Genomic DNA, 26,039 nt, shown 5'->3' with positions numbered 1-26,039 from the left:
GTTCGCCCGGGCATACGACGAGAGAAAAATAACCTTCGGCGCTGATGCAGAAAATGCCGAAGGAAAGAAGGAAAGAAATAATGTAAGCAAAAAAACCTTGAACTCAAAGGCGGAGAAAGGAGGGGGGGGGGACAACGAATTCAGAAACTCGCGCGCCCGTGCGCATGCAGCAGATTCCGATGTGATCCAACCTTCATTTCGCGTCTTGTTAGCCATCCGTTCTCCAACCTTTCGATTGTGTGTAGACGACTGAATGCATGCGTTGAACGACGCTGTAGACTGGTTGAAAAGGTTCTGCGGTGAGTCGGTGAGGAAAGAACGAAACGCGGAGATGTAAGAAAGCCCACACCACGCACGCACACATAAGGGGGATGAGTTTGACTCACGCGATCGGCAACAGCAGGTGCAACTGATTGTTTGGTGCTGCTTCCGATATATAGGTACATAGCGGAGCACCTTCATTACAGCGGCTGTTACGCAGGTTCGTGCTTGCATCAGCTTGTCAAGAACCGCTATCGGACTTCTCTGTCTCTTGCCTCTCGCTTCGTGCTCGTTCGGCGACATTCCTCTATACTGACTGAAGCTGGCGCAAGCGGAGTAGCAACCGGTACACCGTTCGCATGTCGTCGGAACGTCAAGACCTGCGCTGCAGCAGTTAAAATAATCACTTCCGCACGCATTTCTCGCATGAGCCCGACTCGGTTTAAAGCTTGACTTTTGAGTTCTCTAATACGCGCGCTCGGCTGCTTTTTCTCATCGTGTGCGCGCCCAGTTATTGCCTGTCAATCTCAGCCGTACATGCTATACACAGGCTCACGTTGCGACCGTGTCCGCTATGCTATACAGGGGACATATCTCAGAAGGACTAACTGTTGTGGTAGATGGTCTATCATTTTTTAACGCGATAGCGTCGAGGGCCCCGTGTCGCAGAAAATCCGGCATCGATGTCGGCGTCGGTGTCGGCATCGGCTTTGGCGCCCACGGCCGAGAAAATCACCCCCAACCACGCAGGCCCTCCAAATATATTTAGGTACATGCCACACCATTCTATCATTAATGTTGCTCATATCTTGTCTTGCATTTTTGGCAAAGCTATTCCTCGGAATTTTGAGAATGACAATCCACAAACAAATGCCATGAAACAAAACACCCACAGCCCATGCCTTTTATGTTAATTAATCTGTGGAACTCAGGAAGTTTTCAAAGCAACCGGCTGCACAACTTAGACTCCTCTCTACGCCTTTGCATCCCAGCTGGACTCTGCCGTCGAGAAGCTAGCCTACTTTTTCGACTATGGCTAGGAGTGACCTTTACTAAGTCTTTTGCATTCCGAATCAGATGGGCCGACGATGCCTCGTGTGATGACTGTGGTAGCGAGGAGACTCCTCAGCACCTTCTCTGTGACTGTCCTCGCTACAATTTACAGAGACGGTCGCTTGTACACGCGATAGCGCGTTTTGACCAAAGACCTCTAACAGAGGAACTTGTTTTAGAATGCCGACATCACAAGCCATCGCAGCGGAGGGCGACGAGGGCACTGTTGCAGTTTTTAATGGCGACAGACTTGGACAAGCGGCTGTTGCCCGGACAGATGTTTAGAGTGCTACTGTGATGTGCCACCTGTGATCGATAGTGATTGTGTATCTGTGCTCCTTTCTTTCTCTATCTCTACTTTCCTGTCACTTTACCTCCCCCTCCCCTCTCTCCCCAGCGTAGGGTAGAAAACCGGATCTTCCCATCTGGTTGACCTCCCTGCCTTTCGCCTTTCTTCTGTATCTCTCTCTTCTCAGACTGAAATATTAAAAGTACGAAACAAAGACGGAAACCTAAAAATTATGCAATTTTTTTGGCGCGGTTGTGCAATATCTCCGGGATCGCCCCACGCAATAGGCCCGGTTTTTATCAGAAAGTTTGCCTTCGTACAGCGTTCGCCCCCAGTGTTTCCCGGTAACCATTACGATTGCTTAAGCTGCAGTTTTCGGGAAGCGTGAGAAGCAGTCAGGGATCTTTGAATGCTATCGCGTTCCACTCTTAAAAGCGAAGCTTAAGCGTCCTTCCAATTTTTGACTGGGAAACTTGGCGCAATAAATTTGGCACAGACAAAGGGAACAGACAAGGATGAATACACGCTGCTACCAATTGTTTATTTCTATAAACGCACCAGCGACTTATAAACTTGTTTGAGTGCATGCGTCGCGCCACTTCATATAAAAGCGCGAAGGCAAATAAATGATTAACTATCGCGCGTGTCAGATATAAGCATTAGAAAACTCAAGCTCGGCCTTGCGCGACGCAGTTGACGCCTCGCTTTTACAGATAATAGAATGCCTGTCAATAAAGAAAGCTTCCAAGGCAAACCGAGATGTGTTAATCGCAGACCTACCGAGAATCCTGGTCTCACCAAACCGTGCCTCGCATCCACAGTCCGTAATATGGGCGACCAAATGCACATATACTTATCGTCTTTCTTCCTGGCTCTTAGAGCATGATCCTTAAGTCGGTCGTTTATACATCGTTCTGTCTGGTCGATGGAGAGAGAGAGAGAGAGAAATAGAAGGGAGGAAATCCAGGGAAGTTAACCAGACGAACGTCCGGTTTGCTGCCTTGCACTGGAGGAAGAGGGTATAGGGATGAAAAGAGAGAGGAGATAGAGCACAGTTTCGCCTTCCTTCGTTTTCGTCATGGGAGTAGAATATACATCCCTTGACTAGCACTTCACGAATCGTCACCGAGTCAATTGCAGCCTCCGCGATCAACTTCAGAAACATTTTCAGAGCTAATTGCGGAGGCCACGCTCCGCTGTGCTGAGTACGGTGAACGCCACCTAGGTGGCGTTGGTAGTGCTTCTTGATGCCAGCGTCCCTTCGAATGCTGGCATCGAGGCGTCGTAGTGCTGAGACCACCGAAGCGTTCACTGTCGGTGCGCGTTAGTGTCATAATGCAGTACTTCTCTTTTCTGCTCGTAGGCGGCGGCACCGCCCCGAGCAAGAGCGCGGGTACACGGAGGAGTGTTAGATATATAAGGCGCGTCTGTGTAGCTCTCTGCAAATGCGTTTGTGGCGCAATGGGTTAAACGCTCGGCGATCTATCGTCGCGGACCGAGAGGTCGTGGGTTCGATTTCCAAATTTTGCATGTTTGTGGAACTTTTTCTTCTGGTTTCTTTCTTTGTATTATGTTCGTGTACATTGTAAGCTGACGTATTTCCGTGACGGAAATACGTCAGTGAAGTCTTGGTGGACCCCGGCATAAAAAAGAGAGAGAGAGAAAAAGGTAGAGGAAAGACAGGGAGGTTAACCAGAGGTTATCTCCGGTTGGCTACCCTGTACCGGGGGAGGGGTGAAAGGATGCGAAAGGAGAGACATAAAAAAATAAGTGAAAATAAAGAATAAACAAAAAGGAAGGAAACAAGAAAATCACACACGCACACAAAACAGAACTGTTTCTGTGGGCACTGTCATGAAGTCCGCGAAGGCGTTCTCGTGTTGCATAGTCTGAAAGTTCCGTCCTAAGTAACACAATGCAGAGTCACAATTTGTCACTGAGCCCGGTGTCCTTCAAGTAACGCAGCAGTGCCTTCAGGGCGGCTCGCGCCGTTGTTTGTGAAGGCCAGTTTCCAAGGATGTTCCCTTCTGTTATTGGCATAAAACACTTTCGTGTTAATATAAGGGAGGAAATCCAGGGAAGTTAACCAGACGAACGTCCGGTTTGCTGCCTTGCACTGGAGGAAGAGGGTATAGGGATGAAAAGAGAGAGGAGATAGAGCACAGTTTCGCCTTCCTTCGTTTTCGTCATGGGAATAGAATATACAATCCCTGACGAGCACTTCACGAAGGGACATTCATGCTTTGCTTGGCAACCTCGTTTGCTGTCATCGTAAATCCGTGCACGGAGCTTGGACGACTTGTTAGGGGCCGAAACCACCACAGTGTATGTGTCCAAATGTTTTTGCGCTTCCAGTCAACATGCGGAAAACGGTGTGCCATTGCTCTGAGTTAGGGTCAGTTATTAATGCTGCTTTATTTATAAATCCAGGATTAATAAATGAAGCAGCGATAAAACTTGCGCAGTATGCAGTAAAGTTCGCGTTCTGACATTTCCGTGCACGTCACAAAGATTGGAGAGAGAGTGCGACTGTGTGTATAACAATCTAAAGATAGGGCGGTGACTAAGTGTACTACAATATTGCATCTAATTGTACTAAAACGCTACGTATTTGATCCAATGATCTGACACGTTCTACATATATCCCTGAAGAGACGAGGTGGAATTCACAGGGAATCTACGTCAATTCCGTAAGATTGTCCCGAAAATAAAAGCAATAAATAAGGAATTAGTTAGTCTACGGCAAATGGAAGCGTGTCAACCTAAAATCAGTACCGCGAATTTCAATTCACCTGTATGTTTTCGACTTCGTCCAGTGGCTCCAGCGTCACCGCACAGTAGTTATTCGTGACACGAATGATATACCATCGAGCGAAGCGGATTGTTGCAGCATTACACCGATTCCGCCGGTCTACTTTACGCCATATTTAGGCGGCTAACAGTCCATCGGCGTTTCATAAAACGAAGCAAATGAAGCCGTTTCTGACCGTGCCAACGCGAAACTGAGCCAAACCCTCCGGTGACAGTAACTGACAAATTCGTCCGAGACCAGCAGCTTCAGGCCTACGAACCCAACTGGCTCGGGGCCGATTTAATAAAGCCGCCTTCATGAATCACACAGACAGTAATAGCAAAACGCTAACTACCGAATCAGCAGCACCAGCTCGGGCCATCAGCTGGCGTTACCGGCTTAATCGTACGGGCCCAGAACGACGCCGCGCAAAGTGGCGATCGCGCGTATAAATCCTCGCCTTGGGGCAGCTATAAATCAAGGCTCGGAACTGCAGGTCTCCCGCATCTTTTCGCTCGCTCTCTCTCTGACTCCGATATACAAGCCTGCTACTGAGTAGTGGCTTCTTAGCACGCCAAAAAGCCAGGCAAAGTGCGTAAAAAAATGACCGGCGACACACACACACACATAAAAAGGCGTGCGGTATATAGGGAATGAAGCGGGCAGAGAAAACCAAGAAATAGACTAAAGAAATGCGACGGCCTAAGCAGAGGAAGTAGGCTGCGGATGATTTATGACACTCGGTGCGGGGCTAATGCAATTACTTGCCGAAGCGACCCGTGCCACTTTTGAAGGAAGCGCAGAGTGTTTTTGTTCTGTCGCGTGTACGACGCGTGAGAAATTTTACCCCCGCGCGCGCGACCCATGCCGGCGACGAGCAGTCTGCACGGCTTCACAGCTGTGTGCGGCGTGCGACTGCTGGCGGCAAAGAGACCGGCCGTTCTTTCACAGAGAGACTTCCGCGAGTGGAGGTCCCCGCCGACGAGACGTGTGTGACGTCCGGAAACACGTGTTACCACACATCCCCCCCTGTCTCTCTCTGTGTCCCCTTCAGACAGAGAACACGTGGTTTTCGTTTTAACGAGGAAAAGCGCTATACCCTCGTAGAGGAAACCTTTCCACTGTATGGGGGAAGCCGTCCACAGACAGACGGGGGCAGGACTATACTGCCTATGGCACGTAATTAGGGGAGTCTGACGAAGCTCGGTTGTAGAGTAAGCGAGTGAGGGACGTGTAGAGAGGGGCGGCACAGTTGTGTGCAACGATGCAGCGTGTTGACAGGGGAACGAGCACGTGTGTGACGAGTTTCAGACAGCCGGCGTTGATATGGCATGAGTAACTAAGCAAAGCTGTAAAAGAAAAAAAGAGAGGAACGACAACACTTTTTTTTGCTTAATAACAAATATTTTTCTCTCGTAGGTTTACTCTACACTTGTCAAGAGAGATCACAATGTCTTGTTTGCTTTGTTTAACCCCATTACATTGTGATTTCTCTCTGTTGAGTTTTTCTTCATTGCTGGTCGAGGCACTGGCCAGAATCTGAGTGTTCCATTAGGCTAATCAACGCTCGGTGCCGGCGCATCGTCGAAGAAACGAGGCACAGGCGTGTAAGCAGTGGCCCAGAGGTACACGGATAGGAAGCATCCACTTATGATGGGACGACGTTGACGGGGTGCGCAGCGCGAAAGCTTACATCTGTTTCCTCACTGATAACCAGCTTTTTATATTTCCCTCTCCAACTCAGTTCCTTTTTTCCATCACAGAAACAGGAAGCACGTGGTGTGCGCCGCCCCGACGTCCTCGGAAAAAATGTAAGCGGCAATAACAAGGGGTACACGCAGGAACCACCTGAGCCCCACGACAACTTCCTGTGCGGCATGTCACCAACTTTTGGGGACAGAGAGAGGCATAACTGGTGTGATGCGAAGACGTCTCAGAGGATCAAAGGGCATGTCCTGAGCCGGAAGACGACTTTGGTGGTCGTCTCTTTGCAAAAGCCGCAGTGACCTCCTTGCGACCCGCCTCTGTCACAGAAACGCACGGCGGTGCATGTAGCCCAGATGGGATGAGCCCACTTGCATGATGTACTTTGGAAAACAGGATGAAGGGATGGCATTACCAAACTGTCCACGTTTGAAGTGTGCCGTCTGCCAAGAGACAAGCTTGACATGTGTCACAACAAAAAGTACGTAACTACGAATGATTGGTGAGAGCATACTGTCGGCAAGAGTAATAAAAACAGAAACAAAAAAAATGTGAGTGACGGTTGCCTGCCGTCGGAAAAGATGCGAAGAGAGAGATATATGCAAAATAATAACAAGGTTGTGACGGCAAACTCCGTGTTATAACTAGTCGCACACGGACTTCTAAGCGCATGTTATAAGCTTAATGTTTCGTTAAAGACGTTAGCGTAACCGGACCTATGAGGAGAGCAGTCGAAAAATGGAGGTGAGCAAGCTATTTCTTGCATCTATCTGGCCTTTGTGAGCCTGTCTCATAACAGTGACGTTTGCAGACGTTCAACCCCGCGAAAAAAATACGTCGTAAATTATTCTCTTCACTCTATTTTTCCATTCGACGCCTTAGAGCCGCACCCATGAACCATATCGGCTAATATCTGTTCCGCTGGAAACCCGGAAAATTACCGATTAAGAGGGATGGGGGGTCCTGGCAAGGAGACACACTGATCGTTCCAATACTATTCACTGCATGCTTAGAAAGGGTACTCACAAGGTGTTAACGGGTGAATGATTAGGCGTGAGGATCAACGTGGAACATCTTGGCGAGCTGCGGTTTGCCAATGAGATTCCAGCAACTGGAGATTATTTACAACAAATGCTGGATATGATTTGCAACGAACGCCTGAACAGCTTAGTCGACAAAGTATAAGAGTATGTATGAGGACTAATATGCAGAAGGCTCTAAGGTAACGTTCAATAGACTGACAATGTAACAAGAGTTCGTGATTGATAGTCAGCCACAACTTACTACAGAAGTTGTGCGAGAGCGCATTTGTCTATAGGTCAGTTAGTCGGAGGGAACGCAGATCGTGAGAAGAAAGTATCGAATAATAAATGTGGGTAGGAGAGCATATGTCAAACCCGCCCAAATTGTGACAGACAACTTGCCGTTATCCTCGAAAGGAAAACTGTAACCGTTTCACGAATAATGATGGGCGCGAGGTTAGGAGACATGTCGAAGGGAAACGAGCGGCGCAAGACGACGAGGACAGGAACACAAATAATATACGTACGCCAACTACACCAACTGAAGTTTCTTCACGCAATATGCATTCGCTTTTAAGCACCGCCTGCCATCAAACAATCAAAAGATCACACAATTCAAAAAAGGGGGGAAAGGAAAAAAAAAACAGTTTCTCCCATAACGCGAAGCAGTGACGCGCTCGCTGGGGTAAGCCTTTGTTCTACGGTGCAGATGAAGACAGGCTGCTGTAAATGATTATGCGACGATGGTTCCACTCCCTCTACCCTCCCTCCCCTCTTCTTTAGCGAAAGAGACGGACAGAACACGAACAAGGAGAGTACTACATTCGATACACTAAGGGAAAAGGGGATGTAAGGCGGGAGGAGCCGAGATACGAGAGAAAACTAAAGGAGATAATTACCACCAAAAAGGTAAAACATGGGAGAGGAACAAGACGGTCGAAACGTGTGTGTGTGTTTTTTTTTTCTCTGTGTCTTTCTGTGTTTCGTATTTGTAGCGGTAATTACGCCCTTTAGGAAATAGAACTAACTATATAGGCCAAGCAGGTTCTGATGAGCAAAGAACTCTCAGCAACCGCTCCTTTGTGTGTTGCACGGCTAGCAAAAAAGGAAGCAAACGGAGGCCATACAATATTACGCTGATTGACAATAACACAGACATTAGCATACTATAACGGTGTATATATGTATATATTTCTATAAACAAGGAGGAAGGACAAGCTGTAGTAATATACGCAGATATTTAGCTATGAACTGTGCTAAGCTTGCATGCCCAGTAAAGGACAACGGTAAGCGTTACCCAACCCACACCGGAGAAAGATGGAGCGAGTGTGACGGACGTGATGGAAAGATGGGGAGGCAGAGTGATCTATTTATCCGTAGAACCTGACGCGCCCAAGCAACCGCCGGACTATGAAAAATGACGCAGTGGAGCGCTCTGTAGACTAATTTTGACTTACGCGTAGGGTTTATTAACGTGGATCTAAATTTGAATTTACCTGCGGCGTTCTTGCACTTTGCCTCTACGGGAATGCGTTCGCTGTGACCGGAAATCGAGAACTACGTGATCTAGAGCTTTACTATAACTCTATAGAGTAGCGATCGGGCTCAACAGACGAACGCCGTATAGCCACTCAACCACGGTACGGAGTGACAGAGTACCTATACCGCATTCACAGCAGAACGTGTGCAGAAGGTGTGCGTAGTAGCATACGCTATACAGCAGCCCATATGTGGCTGACAGCAATAAAATCCTAGGTGACACTGACCCGAGAATTTTCGTTGTCGAAAATTACAAAGAATAAGCTATCCGCAACAGTCAGCACCTTCAGAGTGACTTCTAGAATCATGTATTCACAACTTTGCGGCCCTGTAGATTTAATGAACTGTAGTTGGGTTGCTTACCTCAAGGCCGTTTTCCTTATCCCCCCCCCCCCAAAAAAAAATAAATAAAATAAAGCAAGAAAAAAATTGGAAGTATAACATAATCATAATCCACAGTTCTCGCCTTCTTTATTCTTTATTCAGACGTATCCCCACTTAGCCCGAAAGCGTTACAGCAGGGGGGTTACAAACATGAAAAAATGCAAACACTATTTCCCACCCTATCGAAGTTCTGTTTCACAGCGTCGCGAGAAAACTTTATTAAAGATATAGCATTTATCGAGTCGGCCATTACAGATTGCCGTAATGGTGCTTCGTTGAAAACTTGTAGGACTACGCATCGCGAGAATTGGATTTTGGAAAGAAAACACGCCCTTGCTCTATCACCACAACGAATTACACTGCGAGGATGTAAAATAGTAGGGCGTACTGCGATAAAAAAAGAAAGAAAAAAAAAGAAAAAAAAAGGAGTGAACGTGCGAACGAATCTGCTCTGGAAACACGGCGATCGCTTAGTTAAACGGTAGCGATCATTAGGCAAATAGACGCCAGTGCAGGGAATGTGGAGCCAGGCGCGTTCGCTAATGAAGATCTCGCGGGATACCTCCATTAACTAACTTGCAGCGAGTTACCATTGTACCTCGCAGCTAATGAACCTGCTTAATAGCAGGGACGTTGATGCCCGCCGAAGACCCGCAAGAAATTGCGCACGGAGCGCGCACTCAACGCAATAACTGGAGATTAAGGAAGCTGGCGGCTGCCTCGGTGGATGTCATACCCACTGCATCGAGGCTCAACTTGGGACACTTAAAAACTCGTAGTGGCGGTATTTAACTCCATTGAAGCAAGTCTTATGCTTTTTTCTTCTTTTTTTCGTGACACGATGTAATCGGAGAGGGTGGTGCTTTTTGATGGCACCGTCTAGTCCTCGTGGCCTGACAAACAGTTACGGATATAGTCCCAGTCATAAATACAATCAGATAGCTTGAACACAAAGTTCTGCACATGAGTCCGGGAAGCCGTACAGGATCACAAAAATACTAAGTTAGATAACAGTTATTGCTCGCATTCTTATTATTAACAGACACTGTTAGACACTGTTGATTACATGTTTATTGTGTCTTCGTGTTCAAGTAACATTTGTGTCTGCGTACATGACTGTTGCACTTAGAGTGCGGCATTCAAGAGGGACCTAATTCGCAAGTCCCCAAGATCTTCAGTGTGAACATCTTGGTTTTGTGAGCATTTGTGGTGTGTGAACTCATGTGTAGCGTGTGAACACTACAGTTTTGCGAGTATTTACGCCATGTGAACTCTCCTGCTGCGCTAACATTTATTTATATTGCAGTACTAAGACTTGGTACGTGAATGTTCGTCCATGTGTTTATTAGTCCAGTTTTGTGATTGTTGACAACTTTCCGACGACAACTATTATGTAAGAGAATAGAAGTAGCCGGCGCCACACATAGCCTCCAACCCCCCTCTCCTTAAATACATTTAATTAAAAAAAAACTCTCAGATAGGAAGCCGCAGAAGATAAACATGTACACCCTTGCAGTTTTTTAACAATATGAAGCGAGCGTCGACCGCACGGCGTTTCAGTGATCTTGTAGCCGTGAGGGGCACTCCTGCAGCGAACAGCGCAGCCGAATACATTACAACTACAATTCGCCTTGCGCGACCGCACCTAAAGTTTCCAATCCCGCCGTCCCTCTCCGCTACAGGGCTGGTGACACGCCGTCCGGTCTATACGCTCGCCTGATATTGTTAAAAAATGGCAAGGGTGAACGTTTGTGTAGATAAATACAAGCAGTTGGCTCACACCCGTCACGCCAGTGTAAGTTGCAAAGGACGGATGACGTCATTGTTGTCGCCATGTGTTAGAAGCTTGGCTTTAGGCAATCTTTATGAAAAAAAAAATACCAGTGGATTTTCAGAGAGAGAGAATATAATTTTTCTGTATGCGCACAGACGTTCACAACAGCCATGAGGTGAAGCCGGGCATTACAGCTGAGCATTTATCGAACTGCCATCGACGGGCGGAGCAATCTGAGTACGGTTCTTTGTCGGGGTGATAGAAAAGAATGAGCATGACAGTTCACCATTACAGGAAAGCTGCCACTCAGCAATCGTTTTGATTGATCAGCTTTAAAAAATTAATTATGGGGTTTTAAGTGCCAAAACCACGATCTGATTATGAGGCACGCCGTAGTGGGGGACACAAGAAATTTGGACCACCTGGGGCTCTTTAACGTGCACCTAAATGTAAGTACACGGGTGTTTTCGCATTTCGCCCCCATCGAAACGCGGCCGCCGTGGCCGGGATTCGATCCCGCGACCTCGTGCTCAGCAGCCCAACACCATAGCCGCTGAGCAACCACGGCGGGTATTGATCAGCTTGCTGCCGGATCTCCCACAACGTTGTTGCAAATAAATTCAATTCAACATCAATTCAATTTCACCTATATTGCTGTCTTCGTGAGTGGTTGCAGTAGGGTTACTTGAAACAACGATTGTCACGTGAAGAGTATGAATTATAAATCAACCTTCCAGAACATACGCGTATCCCTTCAACATAGCCGTATTGGTTTAAAACATTTCTGGGTGCCACCATTTCAGATCTGAATATGCAGCTTTGAAATGTAATAACGCACCAGAATTTCCAGCGGGGAAAACAAAAACAAAACAAAGACACTTAAGTTAACAGGAAAGACTATTTCTGCCTACATAATTTTTTTTATCGCAGCTAATCATGCAGGGTGTGTTACTCGGTCAGCCAACTGGCCAGCATTTCAGGCCTAAATACAGCCTTGATGGCACTTCTCTCGCGATTCAAGAAACATGTCGTTCCCGCGAGCATCTCTCTACAATCGCTTTTCTTTTCTTTCCCTTTTCTTTACTGAATAGTGCAGCCCCGCCGACCTCGAAAGTATAACGCACGCATCGTCGGCTGGTCGTAACATCGTGAGCGCTTGCAGATTTATAGCGTTTGGCAGCGCCAAATATTAAGCGCTATCAACAACTCCCCCCGAAATCGTGCGGGACAGGCTTTTTCTCCCGCGACCACGCACGGCATCAAGCTCCTCTTACTGTTCTTTCCGAGCCTTGTTATACGCCTGTATTACATTTTCTCGAGTACGGTCGTGGTTGAGAACCGCAGAGGGCTCTGGTCAGCCTCACTGTTTCTATTGCTCTCTGTGTGCGTGTCGTTCTCTGTTCTCTACCCTGCTTCTGCCTCTTCTAATTAACGAGAAAACAAACGTACGCGGACCGAGCACGAAGCAAGCATTAGAAGAAAGAAAATGGGGGAGGGAGAGGGGGAGGAGAAAAGAAGAAACGCAATGTTCCGTCTTAAGAGGCAAGAATCACTCCGCCCGTCGGAGAGAAGAAAGACAGCCGCCATTAGCGCAGTGATTGCAAACTCGAGAAAACAAATCGAAACGGCCCTTGAGGCGGGAGGTTCGCAGCATTGACTCTGGCAACTGTCATAAGAACGCCAGCAACCCGGCACCCGGGGGAGTTTGCCACTAAGGAATCGGCGGCCATCTTGCAGCGCGCACCGAGAGGTTCTTTTATAGGAGAGGTATATACAACGTCCGCCCGGATCGGAACCGCAGCGTTATCACTATCGGTTGGTCAATGCACTCTTCTGAAAATAAAGGTTTAGTTGGTTTTAGAAAGGTTTTTCCCGCAGGCCTTTACCGAGCAGTGGAGCGAAATTGTATTTTATCATCAGCGTACCAGCTTCGTGATTCAGTTCGAAATTTGCAGTGTGTGAGCGTGGACTAGCGCTAATCTTCTCCGCTCTGACCGTAGGAAAGGCGTTGCTCTATGATTCAAATCAATTATAACGTTGTTCCCAAAATAGTACTTTAAAGAACCGAGAGATAGAGTAAAGCGAACGCTTGGTTTTCACAGTGAAGTAGATGGCCGTCATTTGAAATAGTCGCATTTCGAGAAACAGTTGTTAAACAGTCGACGTCACTATAATGTATATATGCTATGAACTGGCAACGCGTTAAAGATAATAGTAACCAACGGAAACCAATGAAAAATGAAATATCTTTACGACATTCAGATATATACACAGGAGAACTTAACGATGGCGTCCGGCACTAAAAAACATACATTTTTCCAATAACAACGACGATTTAACCACACATCATCTTTGCACATTCTCTCGCTTAGGTCGAGAGGAGTTACCTAATAAATATTCACCATAAACTTTCTAAAAACTTCTCAAAGAAAGTAAACAAAAGTACCCTGTGTCGCACAGTCACTAAAGAAAATAGAACCACTTGGCAAATTGTAGCACCGAAGCTTTGCTAGCTGCTGCGCGAGTGTATCGTTAAGTGTCCGCGCTGCACACACTGAACACTCGCCTATGCGCAAAGTGCACCCAAAATACACCCTCCACCAATTTATGCATCAGCAAAGGGTCCACTAACGGTTCGGGCAAACTCGCCAACTTTCCATTAAAACGTTTCCACAGCCTGCCCGGCATTAAGACGTTTTCTTCGTTCCGTTCCGTTCCTTCCGTCCCCACTCGCTGGCGTCTTTCCTCTCAACTCGTAAGTCCTGTTTAATTACATTTCGAACAGAAACGTCCGTCTCCCTAAGATGGCACAAAGAAAAACCAGCTCGCCGGGAAATCGCGCGTATGCCGACTTGGAGTGCCCGCAGAAGACGTCGAGCGCGGATTCGTTGGCTTAATTCACTACAGCTTTACCGCTTTATGAGGGCCACAGTGAGTTCGAAAAAGAAAAAAAAAAGAAAAAGAAAGACAGAGAGGAAGGCAGAGCATCCAACGAGCGCGACGAGACTGAACGACTCTCGCACTGCCAAGGCAAGCCTGGCAAAGACAGGCCGAAAATCTAATTGCGACAGCGCCAAGGCAAGGCTGCAGCTGCCGGCGGCCGCCTAAAAAACGACAAGGGGGCAGTCCAGCCCAGTTGTCACGTGTAACACATGCGCTGCAGTCTCCTCCGAGGCGAAAGCAAAAGCGCGGACTCGCCAACAAAGGCATTAGCGTACGCAAGAGGGCCCGCACGAAGACGAGCATTGAAAGAAAAGGAAAAACGAACAGAAAGCGGGGACGATCAGAATCAAGCGAGAACAACGGAACGGACAAGACGTTGGAACGAGGAGTGCAAAGGGGTGCTAAGGATGTTGGGAGGTGAAGGAGGGGGAGGTGAGGGGGGGGGGGGGAAGAAAAACAGACCGCTCGGATCGAAGGAATGGCGTAGAAGACCTAGCAATGAAAGAAAAGCCCGGGCATACGCACATGCACAGCGAAAGAAAATGAATCGAGCTCATTATGAAAAAGACGCGGGAGGCCTGCTGTATAGTTTCGCGCGATCAACGTGTTCCACGTGCGCAGCGGGGATCTCCCGTCCTTCTGACTGCACGCATATTTTTTTTTATCTTTTTCGCCGTTATCTCCATGCCTGAATGATTAGCGTACCGTAACTAGCAGCAGGGGCCGCGCTCGACTGGCGATATTTGCTCGGAGCTCGACGGCACGAAAGTAAGTTGCGTGAAGGGCAAACTAGCGTACCGCGTTCTTGTTTTTCTTTTTTATTTCTCTCTCTCCGTGCACCTGCTTTAACGTCGGCGCGTTTTTAGCGCGGTTCGGCTGAGGACGCTAATTGAGGCTTAACTCTTTCCTCGTTCCCGCGTCATAAGGCTTTTACGCTCGCAGCGGTGCAACCAAGAGAAAAACAAAATGAAGTAAGAAGGAAGAAAGTCAAAAAACAAAAAAGTCAGTACAGCGCAATAAAGTCTACTGACCTGCGAGACCATCGTTACAGTGTTTTGACAGAAGTGATATTTATCAGAACTGTTCGAATAGTAAGATTCCTGAATCAAACTGAACACAAATACTTTAGAATATCGAATCAAATAATGTACTTCTAAACGCAGGAAAACTCCTCTTTGTAAAAAAAAAAAAAAGATAAATAAAGAGAGAAAACAAAGCAGATCGAATGCACCCTTCAGATGCAACCCGATTACCATTTATCCGATAAATTTCCGTGGATTAAGTTCATCGATCCTCGAGTCGCTAATTCTAAGCAAACAAACAAACAACAGCGACATCAAAACTTCCGCCACGTCGCGGCACATGACGCAGGACGTCCAGCACTCGCCGAACGGCGGACCGTGCGCAACGTCTCATTTTCCAAGATTACACGGCGAGCCTCTCAACGCTCATTACACGAAAATGCTTGTGCGCTCACTCTTCCAACACGTGTAAGCGCGCCACAAAGTGCGGTGCATTCACGAGACAGTGCCCCGCGGGCAACCGCTGTCCACGCGTAAACAGACCCGCGAAGGAGCGGTCAGCCGGATCTTCGCGGACGCAATTAGGCAAGCGGGGTCGCCGTCTTCGGGCCGCCGTTCTCGAACGCTCACTATCCACGTCCTAATGCAAGCGGATCAACGCGACGGATTCAAATTGAAGTGGCAGAGGAGGCAGGCCTTCGGCGGAAGCATTAGGGGTTCAGCGAAGCGGAGGCGTACTATAGCGTTTTAGGCGTATACCCGGAACATAATGGCGGGCGCTGACGCGAGCAGCACTCTAGTAGAGCTATACAGAGCAGCAGCGCTTGTGGTGACACCTTGCGGTGCTTTGTTGAAAGCAAGCACGCTAAATTTTGATTGCATTATAGCTGATTAGCTGACAGTGCTACACTTATTATTTTTTATTTTATTTATTTACTTTTCTATTGCGAGTGATGAGAGATCGGATTTTTTTGCTTCTAATTAGTGGGAACTGGTCTGAATATGTATTTTTTAATACTCCCACTGCCGTACTCGATTATTTGTTATCGTTTTGTTTAGACATGGTAATTTGTCATCTTGGTATTTCCTTCCCCTCTTCCTATCTTCATTTTCTATGATAATGCGTCCACCTTCCCGAAGGGCATTGCAAACGTGAACCTTTCGGTGGCAGTTGCTGGCCGGCTTTCTTCCTTTTCTCTCTTTCAATTGGATATATGTTTTCAAAGCAAATAGTGACAACAATAGTTGCAGTAGCATGAGCTCGAGGAGAGATAACCATTACAAACTTGTTTTTGCTCCTTTTCTTTTTCTAATAGTGGGTCCGGGCCATATACACCATATTGTTTCTGGCGCACTGTAGTCTATCTTACAGTGTGACAAGATGTCGCCACCGGCAATGCTGCTACCAGATACGTCTCCTGCCATTCCGGTATACGCTAGTAAATATTAAATATGGTTACACTACAACGACATACGTCGCGTACATGTCACGTACAGATACAAATTAATTGGAGGACACCGCAAGCATAGCCTGATTTGGTAACAATAGCAGTGATCGAGACGAATTTGCGTTTACGTGTGCGTAAATGTCGGTCTGCAAGAAAGCATGTCCTTGGAATATTTTCAAAAACGCGACGACAAAAGTGGGGCGCAGATGACTGACACATTCGTATATAAAATCTGCTTGAGTCGGCCGTTCGAACTTCAAATTTGTGGTTCAAGTAGAGGGCGTAGCACTGTCTTAGCACCAGCGTCTGGGCGTTGCCGTGGACCTTTATACTCAAGTCATATGGCAGAAGCCGCCATACGAGCTCCTTGTATGCACGGCCCGAGAGCGTTGATATAATTGAAATAAATCAGTATGTAGGATATTCCACATATTGTAGGAGATTGCAATAATTTGTCTCGCCAAGAATTTGTTGCTATGGTAGCCACATGTGTAGCTCGACCTCCTGCAAGAAAGCAGCTTCAGCTGTTCACGATAGCACCAGAATTCTGTTTCGGTGACCCTTTATAGGTCGTGATTTTTCTAAACTGATTTTCAAACAATCTATGTATGCGGTATAGTTCATTCGTCCTCGCGGTTCACCGCAGTATATATAGCTGCACTGCTTACACGATGGATTCGTAGGCTCGCTTCCGTTAAAATCGTAGTTGAACCCCATAAACTTAGTGGCCTCTTGGTGAATCTTTCAGAACGCTTTCACTACGACGAGATTGGTTAACAACAGCGAATAGAAAACCCTGTTTAACACTAACGACAACTTAATGATGCGCCTGCATCGTAATACTTTATTGCAAATGTCAGTGCTTCACGACTGTTAACGCGTGTTGAGGAAGCATCCAAACAACGTCCACACAGTTACCTGAAACAACTGCGGAGTTTGCGCTAGGTATAGCTATAGTTCTGTGGCATTGCTTAAGGAAGGAAGGAGACTTCGGTAGCCGAAGGAAACCGTAACCGCTACTGCTGCCGCAAGCATCCACAAATATCTCGTTCACTCACCAGCGATGTCTCGTTTCCTTGCGTCTTCGACTCCTGCGGATAGAAAAAAGAAAGAAAAAGAGACGCAACGTTATTACGGCGAAATAAGAAGCAGTTCGTGTTTTCTGAATATGGCCCGGGCCGTCAAAGCCCACGCTTTATTTCCTTGGTTCGAGGCGGTCTGTAGAACATCCGGGGCTAAGAGAACGTTCTATTTGTGTGTTCCGCTGGCAGCGTCAATTCATTGATAATGAGCGCAGGCGAAGCGCATCCATCATTCACGAAGCGCACTTCAGTATAGCATCGAACTTCTCACAAAGCTCCCTCCGAGAAAGCGCTGGAACCGCAGGCAAACATGGCGCGTCCATATCTTTAGGACTGCCTTCATTAGCAGCGATTAGTCCGGCTTAAGGAGTTCACTGGCCGAAAAATTCGCTACCGAGCACTATATGCGCTGTTGCTCTCTGCCAGCTTTGAGCGCGGACCACACGGGCGTACGCGGCGTGCAGTTAATAATTAAAAATGTAATTAGTAAGCCGTAGCTCCCTACAGAAGCTGCGATATATAAGAAGTATCTGCATATGTATGAGGAGCTCCGCGCCACGACGCAATTAAAATTTGGCAGACAGCCTGGCCTGCACATTCGAAAGAGCAGCGAAAAACTGTAAACACAGATCATAGCATCAAAAAATATAGTTAGCTTCGGATGCGATGAAGGTTCATGATTTAAAAAAAAAAAAAAACCTATACGCTGCGCTGAGGGCTAGACGGCGCCTGATTTCTTGAAACACTGCCGAGTTAGATTAACTTAGCCTCATACGGACAACAGAGATGTAATAACAAAGTATGAAACCCTCGCTTCCGTACCGCCATTAGCAGGGACCATATCAAACGGGACAACGCATGTTGCCATCACCACTAATGCCGGCAATTACAGTTTTTATTTGAGCCGTTTGTGCTCTGATAAGCTACAGGTTGTTGTAAGTTAGTTGTAAGTTAAGCTAGTTGTAACATCGCAATGCATATCGCAAGGCATTACAGCGCGTTCACTGGGTAGTTTTTTTTTTCTTCTTCTTTCTTTGCGCTTACTGGGGGTCAAAATGAGACTTGGTATAATCAGTAACTGGATATTAACGCAGCGTGAATGCTTAGCACGTGAAAAACGCATCATGTAAAAAAAAAGACAAAGAGAGATAGAGAAAAAGTAAATAATTAGAAAATGCTACTCATATCAACTCAGCTGCTTTAGTTCACATTGCTTATCATCTGTTCCTTCGAACCACCTTTCGCGGTGATAGCGGTGGATCGCCTTTGTGCTATCCAAAGACGAAGGGCATGCATGCAGAAGAAACTTCACATTCACATTCAGCGTCCAGTTGTTCTTTTACGGAAGTTACATCCGGTACGAATTTCTTACACATCCACCCTAGCAGCAGAAAAAAAAAAGCTACTTTTGCCCCGTTTTTACAACACCAGTACAGAGTACCAATCCTCACAATTGCACTGGCTTCACTCTTTGGCGTGTTGCATATAAAGATGAACAAAATGGTAATGGAATTTAAGGAATGAGCGACGTGTTGCCGAATAGAAAAACAGCAAACACATTAGCACGCACGCACACACACGCACACAAACATACACACGCACACACAGATATTGAAAGCCGTGACCTCCGGAGAATAACAGCAGAAAATTGCGAGCGAGGGCAGCCAGGAAATGACTATACTTTCCGAGACGTACGGGCGGAAAGGTCGTTTCCTATGGAGTGTTGTGGACTCAGAACCGAGGCGAGAAACTCCAAGCGTTCCACAGTGTTACAGGGAGCCTCTCGGTCTACTTCCGCCGCAGATAAGCGAGTTCGAGGCGTCGGAAACACTCAACTTGTCTTCAGCTTCAACAGTACACAACGTTGCACCATCGGCGCTTCGGAGGCGCCTTCTGGGCAAAAACTGTACACACACGCCGCCATACAAACGCCGTCAAGCGCCTTGTTCTCAGAGATACTGTGGCCAAGAAAGTTGCCTCTCACGAAGTCGACTGCACTTCAGTGCGCTTCGACTCGCATTCATTTGTTGTTCTACGTCTTTGAAAAGAAGAATGCGAGCACATTCGTGGAGCAGCGTTATTCCAAGGCAAGGGTAACATGTCGCTTTTATTCCAAAGCGACTGCTTTTGCAAGAAACACAGTGATACACTCAACTGAGAGAAATGAGATACGTGTAGATATGCAATGGCGCACTACCGACATTGTCACCACTAGGATAACGACAAGTTGGGCGTGACGGATAATAAAGATGTAACAGAATCGAACGAAGTGATTCGTTACATTGGACCGCACTGGATGTGGGTTTGAGGGTGAGGCCAACAAAGGGAGGATATCAATTTAACCTGGAGTGGTTGATAATTACTTTCCACACAGAGCAGCGCTGGCGAGTGGGCAAAGTAGTCTACGAGCTGATTATTTTATTCGAAATAAGTGGTCGAAATCTGTTATCGAAATCTGCAGAAACGCAACTCTGCATTTTCCAGAAATATTTTCTGCCTGAATTTACACTTTATAAGCACGATACGTAAGGCATCGTGAGCTCACTTGCACTGCAGTTAGGGCAAGAAATTTAGCGACAGAAAACAGCACATCATTTTCTTCGTCTCTATAACGCTGTCGTTTTATTTTTGCGGGGGAAAAAGATGGAAGACATGAGATATAGTTTTGAAAGAGCAACTTACCAATGTTGCTCCTAAAGCTAAACTCTGTCAACGTCAAAGAGTCTTAAAGACTCGTCCTATAGCAGTGCTTTCAAGTGCACGATAGTATTCTAAGGAATTGAAGTAAACAACTCGGTATCACGCATCACACGAGCGACATAGATTCTAGCATAATCTCCGCCCGCAAGTACAAGCACACTACATACAAACGCACAGGTGGCTTTCGTTCCACATAAGCGCTACAGCAGAGCCGCGGCCACGCAGAGCCACTTTTGAAAGAGCACCCCTCAGTGTTTTACTTCCGCCACGTGCGTCCTTGTCGTAAAAGAAGCCCCCGTCCCCTAGCTGCAACCACCGCAGACACACACACCCCCGATTGTAGAGAAGAAATTCACGAGGGGCCAGATATCATCTTCTCGCGGCTGTGGAAACAGCCAGAGACAAATGGAAATCGATAGCAGCTATCTGAGGAGGGACACTAATCGAAAGAGAGATGCGTGCACTGCACCGGAGGTAAGATATCAGAGGGGGCTATGTAGACAAAGCGAGTAATAACGAAAAATAAGCCACAGTGGCAAGCTATTACGCTAAGAAAAAAAAATGCCCCCGGGGGACAGAAAAAAAAAGTTCGCTATCATTTCGACATTTCCCCCGCGTTCTCGTTATTTTCCACCCCTCCTTTCGCGGATTTTAAGCGAGGCGTAGCAGCGAAGCGCACACGGGAATAAATGAGTCGTTCGCCACCGTCTTTCGCTCGGACGCGTGCCAGTATAGTAGCCGATCTTGTTCTCTCTCTCACACACACACGTTTGCCTCCTCTCTCTCTAGAGCGATCCCGGGGGTGAGGTAAAACGAGAGAAAAAAAAAGGATAAGCACCATAGAGGAAAATATTACGCAAAGGACGGTAAGAACAGAGCCGCGCGAAATCCGAGTAGAGGGTGAAAACTGGAACGAAAGGGAGAATGAAAGGACAGGCTGGGGAGATATCTAGAGAAAGGAAAGGGCGCCCACATGTAGCATGTACTCGGCGTTCTGCGGTTTCTCTGTACCTGCAGTTCAGAACGCACGAGCCCATTTCTTTTACCGTAGGATGACTGCTAGATCAAGAAAAAAAGAAAATGAAGAAAGAAAGTGAGTAGTCAGAAGGCAAAGAAAATTGAAGCGTAGAGTCAGTGCGCACCATACACACAAGAAGAATAGTGTCTGTAAGGACGCGGCTGAGGATGCCCCGCCAAGCCCGAAAGATTGAGCGTCAAATTTTCCTTCGGAATAACAACCATATACGACGACGACGACGTCATCAGGTGTAAGGAGACAGAACGAGAGAGAGGTGAAAAAGCGGCAAATTCTTCAGTTCAATTCATCGCACACGCTTCGCGCAGCTTCGAAGCAATGGTATACGTGTATAACGCGCAAAGAATAACAGAAGAAGAAAAAAAGAAAGAAGGAAGAGTGGAACAAAGATGAATGAAAAGATGGACGCGCGCAAACACACTGGCGCGCTTGCCGACGCGACTTTTTCTCGGCGTTCTTGCTCGTGCGAGAGGAGCAGAGGCCTCCCAGTATTGGAGAGGATCTATCTATCTGGACGAGCGAACGCACAAAAAAGGCACCTATATTTACGCTGCCGAGGTCGGCGTGGAGCCAGAACGTATATCGGTTATGATGATGCGGCCCGTCGTCGGTGCATTGGCGCAAGAAGATATTGTCCTTTTTTTTTTTCTCGTAGTAGCGCTTTCTATAATATCGGCGAGGCGTGAGGCTTTTTGCACGGCGTCGTCGTCGTCGAATCTTGCGCCGACACGAAGAAGAAGCACGCGGGGTGGAAACGGGCTGTTCGTTGTACACGCGTGCGCACCATCCGGCGGACGGGCCGATGAACCCAGTCGCGGCGTGCCGCGGGCAGTGCTGGCTTTATAGTGTCTACACCGATGATGGAGAGAAAAAAACACTTTTCAAGGCAAAAGCCCCACAAAAGCCGCGCGGCTGCCGACAACGGCGCAGTCGATGCATTGCCAAATGGATATCTTATTCCGGCCGAGAAAGAAGGAAACACTGGCGCGGTCCAGAGGTGTTGTACGACGCTCATCAATTCTCTCCTTATCCCCCCGCGTTTTCTTCCACTTTCCCACCCCGCATATCTTCTATATATGTATAGGTGTATGCGCTTTGCCAGACCGTAAGTTTGCGCTCTCCCCCCTTCTCTCCTCCCCTTCCCCTCTTTTCTCTCTTTCTCTTTGAAAGCTATTCGCGAGTTCGATCTGCGTGGAAGCTTCGCGCGTATCGCATAAGAAACGCGGGATATTCATTTTCGTCCTTTGTTCCGTTCTTTTGTTTCCCAAATGCGCAGGTCGTGAGCTAGCGCTTTGCGTTCAAACCGCACGCGCCTTGCAACTTCCCGCGTCTGGCGCTCTCAACGTGGGCCCAGGCGCGCGTCCCCCCGCATGTCAAATAAAGCGATGTGGTCGGCGCTGCGAGCGAGTGCGTATAAGCGCTCGGAGTTGATATGGCATGCCGCGGACGCACACCTTGAAATTCAGAGACGTGATCCGGAAGAAGCGGGTATACGTGTCTGCGTGCAGATGCAGTGTAAGAGGTGGCCAACGGTGGAGGCAACAGGAAACACGGAGAAAGCGCGTAGGACGCGCATCACACCGTGGAGGCTGCAGGAGCTTAGTATACTGTGCTGTGTCTTTACACGAAAGATGAAAAGCGTTCGCACCACCCCTGCAGCGACGGCTCCTCCGCGCAGAGAGCTGCACTCTGGTATATATACGGTCGGAGTGTGAGGCTCGCAACCGCTGATAAAGAACCCCCTGAATAAATCATGAACGATCGCTCTGCTGCCGGGGCCCCGTCTTATTCTTGCGAGCTTCTCTCAAATACCGGCTCAGCAGTGAGCGCGCGAGCGAACGTTTTCGGCGCAAACCGCGCGAGCTGGACGTATCCATCACGGCTAATTCGCTTTGATCGCGCGTCCCCTTTTTTCTTGTCCTTCTTCGTCGTCGCATTCGTCTTGCTTTTGGCAGCAGTTTCAGGTACCTCTGTCGGGCGATGCACTCTCTTTCCGTTTGACAAATTTGAGACGCGCGTTTCGCTGCACATACGCGCGAGGAGCGTGCGCTGCACGATTGCCGCCTGACGACGCATATATACCAAACCGCGACCGAGCATGCCTTGGCAATAAAGCTGTATGTTAGGAGAGCATGATGCGAAATTTATGCACGGGCGCGCTCGGTTGCTCGAGAATGATGGCCCCTTCGCGCCTATTAACGTTGCGATCAGGCACCGTTAGTCACCACGCGAGAACGGTGCTTCTGAAAGCGACGGCCTGCGTCGCCATCGAAGGCAAGCGACACGTTATGCGAAGGCTGCGATGATCCGTCAATTACAGACACTTCATAAGCCTGCACATTGTATACCAAACTCCGTGCCACAGGTAGAGTAAGTATTCAAAAGATTAATCAAGAAGAAACGATGTAATGCAGTGAAACGACGCTTCAGCGACACTCGACCGCCCAACTGCGATGTTTCACCGGGGCCTGTCGGAAACGAGAAACTGCGAGAACGCTCGAGGCATTCATCTTTATTTTGTATTACTTCATTCATAAGCTGAATATGAGGTTGCTCAGCGTCACTCGTTCACAAAAAAAAAAAACGAAAAAAAAAACGCATATGTCTGCTTTCATTTTCAATGCACTCGAGAGCGGGCATCAGGACCCCGCAAGAGAGAAATCTCACAAAGCACTTAAGCGAAGAATAAGATGAACACTTGATGCCGCAAGGCTTCCTTCACAGAACTTGTGGCAAGTCTCATAAGCAAGTGCGATTCTGTTTAATATGGCGAACGACCATAATATAAGGAACAGGTCCAAACGACACGGACGTGTCATTTGTACTTCTCTATACAGAGGGAACAGGGGTGGGGCCTGAAACAGCCAATGCCAATCAAGCGCGCGAACCAAGCTTCTGGGCCGCACCCTACAGGGAACGTATATGTTTACCCTGCTTTCAAATGCACGCTACCTATGCTCAGCGGGAACAGACCATGCCTGACTTATCTGACTTACCGAGGCGGTTATTTGGCAAGACAAAGGTAGCGCAGCGTATGCTTGTACTGATTAAAGGGCCGTCATCTCTACCGTGACAGGTCCATGCACTGCAGGAGCGGGCAATGAAAATTACGCCCGATCCATTCGGAGAGCGAAACGGACAGGAAAGAGAATAGTTACAATGAAAATGAAAAAAAAAATCGAGAATGATACCTTCCGTCCGTCGGCGATGCGGAAAAGGCGTGCACACGCCCAGTCAGAGCGACTCCGATGCGGATGGCGCGGTTCGGAGAAATTATAATTCGATTTAGTTCCAGACGACTGGGGAGCGCGTTACATCTCGCGAACGACGAGCGTTGCAGGAACTGACACGTCGTCCCCACTCCCCACTCGCTCCCTTCTGCCTCCCCCCCCCCTCTCCCCAACACGCCCAACTATTCCTTCCTTGGAGTCGATGTGAGCGTGCGATTCCATTGCGAGGGCGCAGATCGTTGTAATGGTGGTGAGAACAATGCTTTACTGGAGCGGCAGTCTGCAGACGTGCCGACTTATCCAAAGTGCTGGCTGCGCTTGGAACGCGAGCCGGTATTTCTTACGTAACAGTGTAACGAGGGTGTCAAAAGACACCACTGTGCGGTGGATGACAGTCTCGGCTGAGGTGGAAGTGTCAGTTTCCGGGCAGCTTCGGTTTTACATGTGAGTTGATCGTTTCCGTTGCTCGGAACTCGCCTGTTCTCAGACAAACAGGTCCTATCACATTCACTCGTCTTGCCTTTAGAAGAGGTGCAACAATTGATATCTATACTCCGCTGCCTTCGCGGTTTCCGTTGCGATATTTTCAGACTTACAACGTTTAAGCCTCTTTCGCAAACGTGCAACACCAAAATTTCATTCGACGCCACTACCGTCGCAAGCACTGCCTCTCCGTTTCAGTTTTATAGCGTATCTCCCTGCGCTGTCAAGGCGTGGCTGAATTGTTCACCAAAAAAAGAACAGGAAAAAAAAAAGAAGTGAAATATCTGGCTGGTTTTCAGCTCCGGGGCAGAGATGGCGGGGAAACTGGAAAGTTAACGCGCTGGGCGAGGGGTTGAACGGAAGGACTCGTTTGTAGCTCGTTTCCAAATTGGCCGTATAGGTGGCAGGTCCGCCAGCCGTTCCCGCAGGGCACACGCCGTACATTCACCGCACCGCGTAGTTACATCTCCACGGTGCGCGCATTCAATCCATTTCGTACGAACGCCCCACCTAGCTCGTGTGAGGGAGGAGTACGAAGTGTGCTAGGGCAACATCGAACAGCCTGCAGACCAGAACAGACAGATAGGCAAAGGTGCCAGAGACGTGAAGCCTCGAAGCGAGATGTGGGATACGGCGCGAGACAGCGCTGGGAGAAATAGAGTGAGAGAGAGTGAGGGAGGTGGGTCAAACAAATGAGTCCAAATGCCTGCTGGGTGCACGTGGCGGAGTGCAATTACATAAGTGCCCCGTGCTAGCGCCCGTTCGCGGGATTGTTTCAGAGGCGAGGCATATTCTCTCGCTCCTTCCTCGTAGATGAACACTGTTTTGAAACGCATTATAGTGCCACCGCGCGGGTGATGTCGTTTTGAAGGCGGCACTGGCGAAAATCTGTCGAGAAGACCAGTTGGGCGTATGCTGCTCTATAGGAAAGTGATGCGAGCGTAGACGGCGGGAAATAGCCCGTAATGACTACCTAGCGCGTTAGGGAAGAAAAAAAAAAGAAAAAAAAGAAGACGTACTTACGGCGTTTATGTAAGTTCAAGCCGGTGTTTAGCAATCACACCAAAAATCTTTGAAAAAAACTTCTCAACAACGTATAAACCATGGTTGAACAAGGAAGGCCTCATTCTGGGGCCAACGTTTCGACTTATCATGGCTGCCGAAGACAAGTGCTCTATACTCGAAACGTTGGCTACAGTTCCCTGTTCAACCACTGTTCATCACTTCAAGTCGCTTGTCCATCTTCCTGTCACCCCGGTGTCTTGTTTACGTCAACAT

At 47.9% G+C, this 26,039-nt stretch overlaps 1 protein-coding gene and 1 long non-coding RNA gene across 4 annotated transcripts in view; one reads left to right on the top strand and one right to left on the bottom strand.

Moving 5' to 3' along the window:
* The window catches only part of LOC125944707 (uncharacterized), a 137,335-nt gene extending 130,527 nt beyond the window's left edge, over positions 1 to 6,808 (top strand). For both annotated transcript variants that reach the window (XR_007466376.1, XR_007466375.1), the window contains exon 3: positions 6,158 to 6,808. This is a non-coding gene — a long non-coding RNA (uncharacterized LOC125944707). The remainder of the gene's footprint in view (positions 1 to 6,157) is intronic.
* The window catches only part of LOC119448640 (histone-lysine N-methyltransferase, H3 lysine-79 specific-like), a 369,011-nt gene that overhangs the window by 271,639 nt on the left and 71,333 nt on the right, over positions 1 to 26,039 (bottom strand). For both annotated transcript variants that reach the window (XM_049665662.1, XM_049665661.1), the window contains exon 2: positions 17,289 to 17,321. The gene's annotated coding sequence lies outside the window, so the exon portion shown is untranslated. The remainder of the gene's footprint in view (positions 1 to 17,288; positions 17,322 to 26,039) is intronic.

Source organism: Dermacentor silvarum, chromosome 4 (assembly GCF_013339745.2).
Source record: "Dermacentor silvarum isolate Dsil-2018 chromosome 4, BIME_Dsil_1.4, whole genome shotgun sequence".
NCBI classification, from domain to species: Eukaryota; Metazoa; Arthropoda; class Arachnida; order Ixodida; family Ixodidae; genus Dermacentor; species Dermacentor silvarum.
Note: the sequence above shows the minus strand (reverse complement) of the source record. Positions and strands in the feature narration are given on the sequence as shown.